Raw genomic sequence first — 13,424 nt, 5'->3', positions numbered from 1 at the left:
CAAATATTTTTTCTGCTTGTATTGATGTGATCATATGATTCTTACTCTATAGCCTGTTGATGTGAGAGGTTACATTGAATGATTTTCAAATGTTGAATTGGCTTTGTATACCTGGGATAAATCCCACCTGGTCATGGTATATAATTCTTTTTATCCACTGTTGGATTCCATTTGCTAATATTTTTTTTGAGAATTTTTGCATTTATGTTTACGAGAGATATTGGTCTATAGTTTTCTTATAACGTCTTTGCCTGGTTTTGGTATTAGAGTAACACTGGCTTCATAGAGTGACTTGGGAAGTATTTCCCCTCCTTCTGTCTTCTAAAAGAGGTGGTAGAGAAGTGTTGTAATTTCTTCCTTAAGTATTTGGTAGAACTCACTAGTGACCCTATCTGGGCCTGGTGCTTTCTGTCTTGGAAGGTTGTTGATTATTGATTCAATTTCTTTAATAGGTATAGGCTTATATGGATAGTCTGTTTCTTCTTGTGTGAGTTTTGGCAGATTGTGTTATTCAAGGAATTTTTCTATTTCATCTGGGTTATCAAATTTGTGGACATAGACTTGTTCATAGTATTCTTTGATTATCCTTTTAATGTCCATGAGATCTGTAGTGTGATGTCCTCTCTTTCATTTTTGACATTAGTAATTCTTAATTGTGCCAATGCTTGTTCCTTTTTTTTCCCCAACAGAAGGGATTTAATATGGGGAATTGGTTACATAGGTGTTGGGGACTGAAAGAGCAAAAACCAAAGACAGTAATAACTGCAGGAAGTAGTTCCATGCCTAGATTGAAGGGGATAAAAGAAGAGATTATTATCATCAAAACATAGGAATTTGAAAGGGGGATCCACAGAGCTGGTGTTCAGAGCTCTGGGGAGGACATGGTGAGGTACTGCTTCACCTGAGGAACATGGAGGAAGGATCTGCAGAGTTGAGGGAAGTCTGTTGCCCATGTTCTCTTCTTCTTTCTTCTTCTTCGTTTTATTTACGAGAGGGAGAGCGGGTGCGCACATGAGCTAGTGGAGGGGCAGAAGGAAAGGGAGAAAGAATCTCAAACGGACCCTATGCCCAGTGTGGAGCCTGATGTGAGCCTGATCTCATGATCCTGAGATCATGACCTGAACCAAAAGCAAGAGTTGGACGCTTGACTAAGCCACCCAGACGCCCCACCCGTGTTCTCTTCTTGAAAAAGCTGCTCATAGACATAATCCAGTCAATCGAAATGTAAAGTATGGGTAATCATTATGTTGAATAAATATGGGTCTTGGAATGTAATCATAGAACACTAAATTCCAGCTGTCGAAAATAAGGATAATAGAGTGAAAACAGGAGGAAGGAGTTAGTGAAGGCAAAAACATGTGTAGAGATTTATATAAAAAAAAGGACCGAAGTAGCACCTGAAGAAGAACTTGGAAATATTTGCTAAAGTTGATCCACATGTGCTTAGACATAGCAATTTAACTACTAATTATAGGCCCTCAAAAAATGCTTCTAATATGCATAAGGAAGCACATGAATGTTGATGCAGCATTGTTTGCAATAGTAAAATCTAGAAACATTCTAAATGTCTATCGGGAGAAATGGCTAAATAGTAGTGCTATATTCATATTATTTCCCATAGCAGTTCAACCTATATATATCACTATGTCTACATAGAAAAGTTATAAAGAAGGGTGCTTGGTTGGCTTAGTTAGAAGAGCATGCAACTCTTTATCTTGGGGTTGTGAGTTTGAGCCCCACGTTGGGTGTAGAGATTACTTAAAAAAATAAAACTTTAAAAAAAAGTTAAAAAGAGATACACTCCCCAAAAGGACCTGGCTCAGACAATTTCATGGGTAAATGCTTATAAATACTTAATGATACTTAAAGAACTTACGAAAGCTTACTATATGCTTCATGAGAATTCTGAAAAAAAAAACCACTATGAAATCGTATCACCATCATCATCATCATCACCCCTTTTTTATAGATGAGGACACTGTGGCACAAAATGGTTAATTTGGCCAGTGTCAACCACTAGCAAGTGACAGATCTAGGATGTAAATCCAGGCAGTCTGCCTTCAAAGGCTACACTCAACCACCATGCTATACTCCGCCACCATGTTGTACTATCTAAATTATTTCAAATCATAGTGAAAGATGAAACTTGTCCAACTATTTTTTAAAGATATAAACATCTAGTAAAATATCTAAATATCTAGTAAAAACAGTACATGAAAGGAGAACTACAGAATAATCTCAACCATTATATTAACACAAATATCCTAGTAAAATATTTGCAAATAGAATTTAGTAGAATATTAAATCTGCAACTTGAGCAGATGGAGTTATTCTAAGAAGATAAGGATTATTCACTGTTAGGAAATCTATTTAAAATCTTACACAAATCAAGAGAGTAAAAACAAATGATACTGCTTAGTTAATAATTTTCAACCAAAAAGCCTGAGAGTCATCCAGAACCAAGTGAATATGGACAATAAGAAACCAAAGGTTTTACTGTAGAACAGTTTTTCATTGAAGACTGTTGACTCACCAAAAAGGGTCAGGGTCACATGTTTAATAATGAAACAGACATTTTTTGACATAGTAAGAGGTATTTTCTTCACTTTATGCAGTTTAGAAGTATATATGCCACCAGCAGAAACTGGTAAGACAATAGAAGAATTTCAGTTATACAGTTTAGGATTTTTCAGAGCCTTTATGTTATAAACCTTGAAAATTTTTTTAAAAAGTGAAAACATTGGCATTTAGTTCACTATATTATGTTGTATATTGGCTGTCTTCCCCATCCTTCTTCCCCATTTCTCTTTGGGTACTTCCTTTTTCTCCCAGAGAAACTACTTGTACTCAACTACTTATCTCAGGATCCACTTCTCGGGGGCTGTCATTTTTCCTATAAAATTCCCTGTCTCTCGATGTTGCTGCTTGTATCCCCATGGTGTCATTTCATGTTTCTTCCATTGTTTCCTTACAGTAGTTCTTGGGCTTGATTAGATTGAGGTCAGGTTCAGTTATTTTGGTTTAAGAATACTTCACAGGTGGTGCTTTTTATTTCCTATTGCATCCTATCAAGAAGCATTAATATGTGGTTGTTCTGCTTTTAGTGATGTTAAGATTGCTCAGTAATGGCTTCAGTGCAGTTGTTCTGCCTTACGTTTAACTCAAAGCTTTTTGAAAGCCTAGGCAAAAGGGAAGTATGACATACTGTGTAATTCTTGTTCAGTGCCTAGCAGTTATCTTTTGAGAATAGATAATGACTTTGCCAAGAACTATGGATGACTCTTCAATTAAAATACTTGAGAGGGGGTGCCTGGGTGGCTCAGTTGGTTAAGCATCTGCCTTCAGCTCAGGTCATGATCCCGGAGTTCTGGGATCAAGTCCCACGTTGGGCTCCCTGTTCAGCGGACAGTCTGCTTCTCCCTCTGTCCCTCACCCAGTTCTTGTGCTCTCTCTCTCTCTCTCAACTAAACAAAATCTTCAAAAAAGAAGATTTAAATACTCTTCTCTCTTTTTTTAATATGAAAGAGAAATTAAATTTGATGATCTTGCTAGATGTTTTATATGTATGTATATATATAATCTTATTCACATCCCTTTCCCTAGTTCCTAGTACAGTGCCTGGCGTGTATATAATAGATGACTCAGTGAGATATTTGCAGAATGAATGACCTAACAAAAGAATGTATGTACCAGCATATATGTGGATTCTTTTGAGGGAACTTTCTTTCATCAGGCATCCTGGGCGAGAATTACATTGTAGTACAAGAAGAGTAGTCATAATTTTCTCTTGGCATATATTTGAATGTATTTGTCCTGGACTGTTACCTATGAGATCCAGTGTTAGGTCCTAATCAGGAGACAGTGATGAATGGGATGTTGTCTCACACCGAGCCCCTGCCCCTGGTTCCAGAGTGTGTACAGAAAAAGAAGATAACAATTCTCATCTTAACTTTTCTCCCAATTCCCATGTTTTGTTAGTACCACCATTGCTAGAGTTTGGAGGTTTTAGAGGAGTATGGGGTGATTTTAAGAGAAAAATCCTTTCCACACATTGATAAGATCACTCCCAGTTCTGAAAAGCTTTGGACTCTTCTTTGAAGGTCAGAGAACTACATTGTCTATTCCAGGTAAATTAGTTCATCCCATTTTTTTTTTAAATTTTAATTCTAGTACAGTTAACATACAGTGTTGTATTAGGCTCTCATCCCATTTTTGAAATACAGTGGAGAAAAAAGCACAGATTTCAGTTTTTTATTTGAGAGAGAGTGCACAAACCAGGGGAGAGGCAGAGGGAGAGGAGAAGTAGACTCCCCGCTGAGCAGGGAGCAGGACGCTCGGTGCTTGGTCTCTGAACTCTGGGATCATGAGCTGAGGTGAAGGCAGGCGCTTAACCCACTGAGCCACCCAGGCGCCCCAACATCATTTTTTTTTTTTTTAGTATAGTTGACACAGTGTTACATTAGTTTCATACAACATGGTGATTAGACAAGTTCATACATTATGTTCTGCTCACCACAAGTGTAGCTACCATCTGTCACCATACAATGCTGTTACAGTACCATTGACTATAATCCCTATGCTGTGCCTTTTACTTCTGTGACTTATTCAGTACATAATTGGAAGCCTGTATCTCCCACTCCCGTTCACCCATTTCACCCATCCCCTGACCCTCTCCCCGATGTTAACCATCAGTTTGTTCTCTGTATTTATGGGTCTGCTTCTGCTTTTTGTTTGTTTGCTTTGTTTTTTAGGTTCCACATGTAAGTGAAATCACATGATATTTGTTGTTCTCTGAATTATTTCACTTAGCATAATACCCTCTAGGACTGTCCATGTTGTCACAAATGGCAAGATCTCATCTTTTTAATGGCTGAGTAATATTGCTGTGTGTGTGTACGTGTGTGTGTACACACACACACCACACCTTCTTTATTCATCATGGATGGATGCTTGGGTTGCTTCAGTACCTTGGCTATTGTAAATAGTGCTGCAATAAACGTAGGGATGCATATATCTTTTTAAATTTGTGTTTTTGTTTTCTTTGGGTAAATATCCAGCAGTGAAATTATTGGATCATATGATATTTCTATTTTTAATTTTCTGAGGAACCTCCATACTGTTTTCTGCAGTGGCTGCCCCAGTCTGCATTCCCACCAACCGTGCATGAGGGTTCCTTTTTCTCCACATCCTCACCAACACTTGTTATTTCTTGTCTTTTTTATTTTAGCCATTCTGACAGTATGAGGAGATACCTCATTTTGATTTGCATTTCCCTGATCATTAGTGATAATGAGCATCTTTTCATAATATCTGTTGGCCATTTTTATGTCTTTGGAAAAAATGTCTATTCAGGTACTCTGCCTATTTTATTTTATTTTGAATTTTATTTATTTATTTGACAGAGTTAGAGACAGCCAGCGAGAGAGGGAACACAAGCAAGGGGAGTGGGAGAGGAAGAATCAGGCTTCCAGTGGAGGAGCCTGATGTGGGGCTCGATCCCAGAACACTGGGATCACACCCTGAGCCGAAGGCAGACGCTTAACGACTGAGCCACACAGGCACCCCTACTCTACCTATTTTAAATCAGATTTGTGTGTGTGCGTGTGTGTGTGTACTTGTATAAATTCTTCATGTATTTTGGATATTAACCCCTTATCAGATATGTCATTTTAAAATATCTTCTCTCATTCAGTAGGTTTCCTTTTGTTTTGTTGAAGGTTTCCTTCATTGTGTAAAAGCTTGTTATTTTGATGTAGTCCCAATAGTTTGTTTTTGTTTCCCTTGCCTTAGGGGAGACATACCTAGAAAAATGTTGCTACAGCCAATGTCAGAGAAATTACTGTTGTATTCTCTTCTAGGATTTTTATGGTTTCAGGTCTCATATTTGGGTCTTTCATCCATCTTGAGTTTATTTTTGTGTATGTTATAGAAAGTGGTCAGTCTCGTTATTATGCATGTAGCTGTCCAATTTTCCCAGCACCATTTATTGAAGAGACTGTCTTTTCCCTATTGTATACTCTTGCCTCCTTAGTCATAGATTAATTGACCATATAATTGTGGGTTTATTTCTGGGCTATGTATTCTGTTCCATTGATCTCTATTTTTGTGCCAGTACCACACTGTTTGGGTTAGTGAAGCTCTGTAGTACATTGTGAAATGACATCAGTTTTAATGGAAATCCATGCATGATCAAATAGCTAATGTGCAAGAAAAAGTCTGAATTTTAGCAATTTATTTTTATTTTTTATTTTTGAGGGGGGCGGGGCAGAGGTAGAGAGAGAGAATCTTAAGCAGGCTCCACACCCAGCATGGAGCCCGCCACAGGGCTTCATCTCACAACCCTGAAATCATGACCTGAGCTGAAATCAAGAGTCAGACACTTAACTGACTGAGCCACCCAAGAGCCCCTATTGTTATTTTCTATGGTTGTTTCTACTGGCAGAATTTGAGTTTAGGGATTATATTACCTATATTCGAATGATTATTTTGGGGGGTATAAAATTTATTTTCCCAAACGTGTCTGCACCCACCATATCTTGACTTATTTAATGAGGAGTGTTATAATTTTTCTAATGTTTCCTTATAAAAGCACACTGGTTCAGACTGGCCCAGAATTTGTATCACTTGTCCAAAAGTTGTATTACTGAGCAATTTAAGGGTTAAAGTAGTTTCCCAATGTTATTCTATACTTAGTCCTATTTTTCCCCTCTCTTTGAACTTCTAGTTCATTATAATGCTTCTGGGACTACTAACAGTGAGATGTGCCTCGATTGATACTCAGCTTCAAGGCTCTTACAGTGCTTGTCAGCCTCAGCTTTTTTTCTCTGGGGACCTTTCATATCTCTTAGCTCCTTGCAGCCAACTGAAAATCTCTATGCCTCTGTTGCCTGCCAGTTTCATGCAAAACTGAGAGTCAGAGAAGTGGCCCCAGGGAGGAGCAACAGCCTGGGTCCCATGGCATAGGGACTTCAGGTAGTAGGCTGGTTTGTCAATTTGGATTAGAATGGAAGAGAGCTGTTGCCTGGTACATTACTTATTTCTTGCTATAGGAGAGACACAGTTTGTAAAGGGCTTTGAGACTCTCCTGATAGGCAGGAAAATGAAAGATTTAGCACAAATACACTAAGCTATTACTGCAGAATGCGTAGCAGATGTAATGTCAATTGAGAATGGTAATGCCACATGGAAGGAAACGTTCTCTATTAAAGCTTCTATTTTATGCCAGTAATTTTCATGCAGAAGTATCTATTCAGGCAGTAGGCAGCATACTTTAAAAAATTAACATCTTTGTAAATTTCTAATAAGATTACAGACTCCACATTTTTCTAAAATCACAGTATTTTGCATGTCAATACAGCCTTCTCTCACAAATGAGTCTTACTTGTTCCTGTCTTCATATTTGAGGATTGTAAACATTGCAGAGTTTAAAATGAGTTTCGTGCTTGCTTGTAGAGTCAGAGGCTTTGCTGTCTAAAGCAGCGCTTCCTAAATTCTGATGTACATGGGAAGCACTCGGGCATCCTATCAAAGTGGAGATTCTGATTCATTAGGTCTGGGGCCTGATATTCTGCATTTCTCACAAGGTCCCAGGTGATGCCAGTGCTGTTGCTTTAGGGAGCATTATTTGAATAACAAGGTTTTAAGGTATTAAGCTTTAAAAACAAACAAATTCATTGGAAATACTTCTTGTTTTCTAAACACATTAACTAAAATATGCTCATAAAACACTTAAAGCCTGGCTAATAAATGCTTCTGTGACTTAATCAATCTTGCTAACAGAAATAATACCTAATAACCTCTTCTGCCTGATACTTTATTAGATTCTGGTTCTGAAAGTCCTAAATTATTTGTTTTCATGACTGACTTAACACCTTAGAATAAAACAATACTAGAAGTATTAGGTTTTTGTCCACCAGTGTAACATAGCTACTCTTAAATGAGGGTATTCTGTGTGCTGAAGTGTCTAGAAATCATGTCAGAGTACAGCTGTGGGGGAGCCAGAAGAGGGTATAACTGGAAGCTCAGCACAGCTCTTAGGGAGGTAGAGGGCTTTCTGTAGGAGGTAGGAAGATCACTTCTGAGGTTCCCTCTCAATCTAAGTCTGTAATCACCTAGTGGTATGCTCTTCACCATTACATAATTAAAAACAAGTTTTAATAGACTTTATTCCTATTTGATAACCTTATTATCCTCAAACATGTTAAAAAAATGTTTGTTGGGGGGCACTTGGGTGGCTCAGTCAACTAGTTACGTGTCTGACTCTTGATTTTGGCTCAGGTCATGATCTCAGGGTTGTGCGATCGAGCCTTGTGTCAGGCTCCATGCTGAGTGTTGGACTTGCTTAAGATTCTCTCTCTCCCTCTCCCTCCACTCCCCCAACTCATTCTCTCTCTCTGTTTCTCTCTCTCCTTCTCTCTCTCTCTCTCTCAAAAAAAAAAAAAATGTTTGTTGGCTGTTCCCATTTCTGAACCTCTTTCCCCCATTTCTCATCTCCAGCACTCTCCCTCTAAATTCTGTGTATTAACATCGTCTACTCTTTCATTCACTTAACATATTTGAGTACTTACTGTATACAGATAGGTTATTGTAGTAAGTGATCTATGGGATACAAAACTGAGTAAGGTGCAGTCTCTCTTCCAAGGTACTCAGTCTCCTGATGGAGGTAAGATAGCACAGATAACCTGTGTGAATTAACTGTTAACACCCTCCAGAAAGTACTCTGTGGGTTCAGAGGAGAGAGAAATGAAATCACTGGGGTCTGGGATCATCAGCAGAGTCTTCATAGAAAAGATAGCTTTTGAATTGGGTCTTGAAAGCTAGATAACCCTTCCTAGCTGTTGCAAGCAGGCTGTTCGGAGAGGAAACTGCACCAGCAAAGTAGGGATGCAAGAGAGTAAGGAGATGCATTTTAGGAATTGCATGTACTGTAGACTCCTTGCATTCTTGGATTTGTAGCTTCAGGTTTGGACTGTTTGTGAGTGACCCTTGAAGGGTTTTCCTGAGTTACTGATTTTATTCCCTTGCGAAGGGCTTAGTGTCTCAGTCATTGAGTGAGGCTAGTAGTTGGTTCAGCAGCATTCATATCAGAGTCCGTCTTTATTCTTCTCTACTCATTCTCATTCCAGTTTTCCTTTTACTGTGTATTATGTGGGAAAACATTATATACTTCTTAATAATTTAGAATTTATGAGGAGCTTGTTATAATTCCTTTCAGTTGCCAGAGGTCTCTTGCAAATAGGGTGACCATATAATTTATTGCCTGAACTGGGACCCATTTGAAAGGAGTGGTGCTATTTGTAATACTCCACGGCAGCAGGCATAAACGGGGTTTGTCTCAAGCAAGCCAGAGTATATGGCCCACTAGAATCTATGATTACTCTGTACGTCATGTTAGTTGGAGGATAGGATATGGATTGGGAGCAGTAGGATGTTATTTAGGAAAGCAGGTCTCTGGATGGTCCTGAATGACAGGTTAAGGATTTAGGCTTTTATACCGTAGACAGAGAAAAACCGTTTTTGTGTGTTTGGTTTGTTTTTGTGTTCTTTTGGCATATGATTTGATGTATGCAAAGCAGCATTTGGAAAGATTAGTCTGACCTCTGTGGGCAGATTAGGTTGAAGGGAAATACTCAATTTAGGGAGTGTCATAGTAGTTCCCACTAAGGGTATATTTGAATAGCAGCCACTCAAATGGCCTTAATGTACAAGGAAAATTTGTTAATTTATTTTTATAATTAGGAACAGAGAAGCTTTAATAATTCACTTCCAATATGTGTTATTACTGACATTAGTTCATACTTCTGAAGAAGATCCTGTTGGATTAGTGTCTTGTTCGGTTAATGTTTTCACAAAAGAGGAACAGTACTGGGGCTTAGCAGTGAGTGCCAGAGCATTTCGTATGTGCTAGCATTATAGCATATATATATGTTAATATTGTAACAATTAAAATTTGACCTAACACTGAGAGTGCTGACTCAAAAAATCTTTACAAAATTTATTTCTATAAATACTGTCTTTTATCATATAATCAGTGTTTCATTGTATCTTGTTTCAATTTGATTTCTATGAGGAGAGAATGTGAATTTTATAGTATCTCCCATTCCTCTAGCACACGTTTCGCCTTTTTCTATCCTCATCCCGTGGAATAGGTTGGACTTTTGAGAAAGGAGAGTTACTTTTGACCAGGAGAGCCAGACAGATCTCCATGGAGGAGGAAATCAATCTTTGAAGGATTGGTTATGCAGTAGTGGAGAAGAGGACACTCCAGGTAGAGGAAACCTTGTATGCAAAGAGAAGAGGAGGGATGCCTGGGTGGCTCAGTCCGTTAAGTGTCTGACTTGTGATCTTGGCTCAGGTTGTGATCTCAAGGGTTGTGATCTTATGGGTCATGTGATCCAGCCGTGCTTGGGACTCTGCGCTCAGCAGGGACTCTGCTTGAGATTCTCTCTCTCTCTCTGCTCTTCCCTCCACTGTGTGTGCTGTCTTTTTCTTTCTTTTTTTTTTTTTTTAAGATTTTATTTATTTATTTGACAGAGAGAGACAGAGAGAGAGGGAACTCAAGTAAGGGGAGTGTGAGAGGGAGAAACAGGCTTCCCATGGAGCAGGGAGCCCGATGCAGGGCTCAATCCCAGGACCCTGGGATCATGACCTGAGCCGAAGGCAGGTGCTTAATGGCTGAGCCACCCAGGTGCCCCTGTGCTCTCTCTTTCAAATAAGTAAATCTTTAAAAAAGAAAAGAGAAGGGGAATCAGAAAAATTGTGGGGTGTGCTTTGAGAAGAGCACCTGGCTGCTGGGTGGCTTCAGAAATGCTATGGAAATAAGAGCTGGTGCACTGGCATCACTAGCCAGTTAGGTGGTCATGGAGGATACTGGGAAATTTAAGGAAAGGAAAGTCTTTTAGTTGCCAAAGATATCTCAATTTTAAAAAACCTGCTAATGGAAGAAAATATTCTTTACTTGTTGAGGAAGCTCTTGTTTAAAGCCAGCGTGTCATTAAAAAAAAACTTTTTTTAATGAAGTAGGGTACAATATTAGACATTTCACTGATGTGCCTTTTATATAAGATCACATCACGTGATACATTTCAAACTGAAATGTTTAATATTTGGTACAAAAAATGCATGTGGATGGAATTATCTAGTGATTTCTAGGTTATTGGAGATGCTTCTAAGTTTTCTTGGCAAGAAAAAGAGCTAATGAACTGAAGAGAATGACCAACTTATAAAATACCATAAGTTTGCGTCTGTGAATTTACATATGTTGTCTAAACATTCCATCATTAGAGGCTAAAATTCTCCATGTCTGTTAAGATCTTCTACTCAAAATGTCTTTGTAGGTTTTTTGTTGTTTCTTTCAAATAAAATTAATTTAAAAGTTTACTTCAAGTGTTAACTTAAAAAAATGAATGATTACGCTCCCTCTTCCTGCTCTAGAGCTGCTTGCCTGGTCTAAAGCTACTTGTCTTTATTTTACTTAAGCACTAAAGCATTTGACACATAAAGATGTTTCCCTGGGAGAATTTTGTTTAGACTTAGGGCTGACATGAGAAGAAACAATTTGTCAGACTAGTGGAGCTTGCTAACAATTTAAATAAACAACCTGTCTTTCCCTTTATACTGCATATTAATAAAAATGTTAATGATAAAACACCTCCTTTACTCCCTGCAGGGCAGAGAGATGATTGAGTCAGAGACCATTTTCTTGCTCTGGGCCCTCTTCAACACATCTGTTAGCTGAATGTGTCTTATCAGTTGCATGCTTATTAGCATGATGTATCTAAACTAATAGGTGTTTAATGCAGCCAAATTTGATTATTGTCTCATTTTTGTCATCATTTGGCATGTAAACATTTTTGCCATGTAAATATTTCAAAGTAAAAAGCAGTTAAATTTAGAATATACTTCTCTGTAAACAACTTTGATGGGTGACAACTAACTCTTCAAAAATGGGCTTCCATGGATTGTACAGTCGAAGACGGTTATCTGTATTTGACTTTTTTCTCCCGTCTTTATCACTCTTTGGCGAGCTCTTCCAGGTAGAGCATACCATGCCTTATGCGTTTGTGCCCTCAGTACCTGGTAGATACTCCATAAATGACTGTCAAGTTATTTAATGACTTGACTTTGATAATCACCAAGTTGGTTGGTTTATGATAATAGTTTTTGCATCACCTTCTTGAATTTTTCAACACAATTCACTCTGAAATCTTGTGTCAATATAATTGGCTTTGTTGAAACAAAACAACAGGCCCAAGATGGAGTTACTTATGCTAAGCCCCGTGTTACCGGACTAAGACTTAATTACAGTTTTGACTCTCCCAGAAATGGAATTTTAAACCAGTCAACCAGGAAACGCGTGTTCCGCACTAGTTCGGTAATATGCTTCATAGACCTCTGCCATCCCCAAAAGGAAAGTGATTTTGCAATAACTAACCCACTTTTTTTTTTTGCCTAACAGAACTTCCTTTTTCCTGCTCACTTCTGCCTTTCATTTTACACAGGTCCTTGGAGCTTCTTTTCTCTCTGTTAGATTGGATGCTGCCCGATTCAAATTGATTTTTGCTCAAATGAACTCTTAAAATTTTTAATATGCTTCAGTTAATCCTTCAGCAGATTGCACAATTATCAAGAGCTGGTCATACACTGATGAGGGAAGGATCTGTCCATTGAGATATGGATAGTGAGGGAATAATGACTAATGAGGGAATTTCATCTTTCCAGTTAATGTTTAAGGTGTTAAAAATAATGAAATTAGTTATATATGTCAAATATTCAGAGATTTTTAACTTACCTAGTTTACTTTTAGCAGAGTATAATTTATTGTTTGCTAGCAGAAATAGTAGTCCACTATCGGCTGCATGATTATGGTAACTTGAAAATAAGACTAGTGCTATTTGGCTTTTTCTAAGAAAATAATAAATTAATAGAAATATTTCAAATAGCTGGGCTTATTTACATGCCAGCATCAACATGGCTCTTTATACCATTCAGAAATTGAATTGTTGGTGAAGTAGACACTCTGAGTTCTAACAGTTGTGACTACTAAAGTGTCTGTGAAATGGGTGGGCACAGGGGTAGTCTTCAGTCTCTCATCAGAGCCGATGTAGTTGTCACTCCATAGCCACGGTTCAGTGAATAGATTTCCATAAACACACCGGGTGTTAAAGATGGAGCCTAAAAATAAAATACATTAAGAATTACTTTTTAAATGAAGTGAACTGTTGCTAGTTTAGCTTATCTTTTCTTTATTTTGCAGATGGCAAGCTGATATTTCCTTTGATAAACTTGAACTTTGGGTTCAATATTTTGGAAGTAGAAAATTCATGTTCTCTTTTTAAGAGCCTCTCACTTAACACATTATTATCACCAGTATGTGAGATGAGGCAGGAAAGGCTTTTGGTTCACAACTTGAAGTCTTTCTTGAA

The 13,424-nt window shown here is 38.0% G+C and overlaps 1 protein-coding gene across 1 annotated transcript in view; it reads left to right on the top strand.

The window, feature by feature from the left end:
* Window positions 1-13,424, top strand: part of ERP44 (endoplasmic reticulum protein 44) — a 91,371-nt gene that overhangs the window by 20,263 nt on the left and 57,684 nt on the right. The gene's annotated exons all lie outside the window — the stretch shown is intronic.

This window comes from Ursus arctos, unplaced genomic scaffold (assembly GCF_023065955.2).
Source record: "Ursus arctos isolate Adak ecotype North America unplaced genomic scaffold, UrsArc2.0 scaffold_18, whole genome shotgun sequence".
Classification (NCBI taxonomy): Eukaryota; Metazoa; Chordata; class Mammalia; order Carnivora; family Ursidae; genus Ursus; species Ursus arctos.
This window is presented reverse-complemented; position numbering and strand designations above follow the sequence as displayed.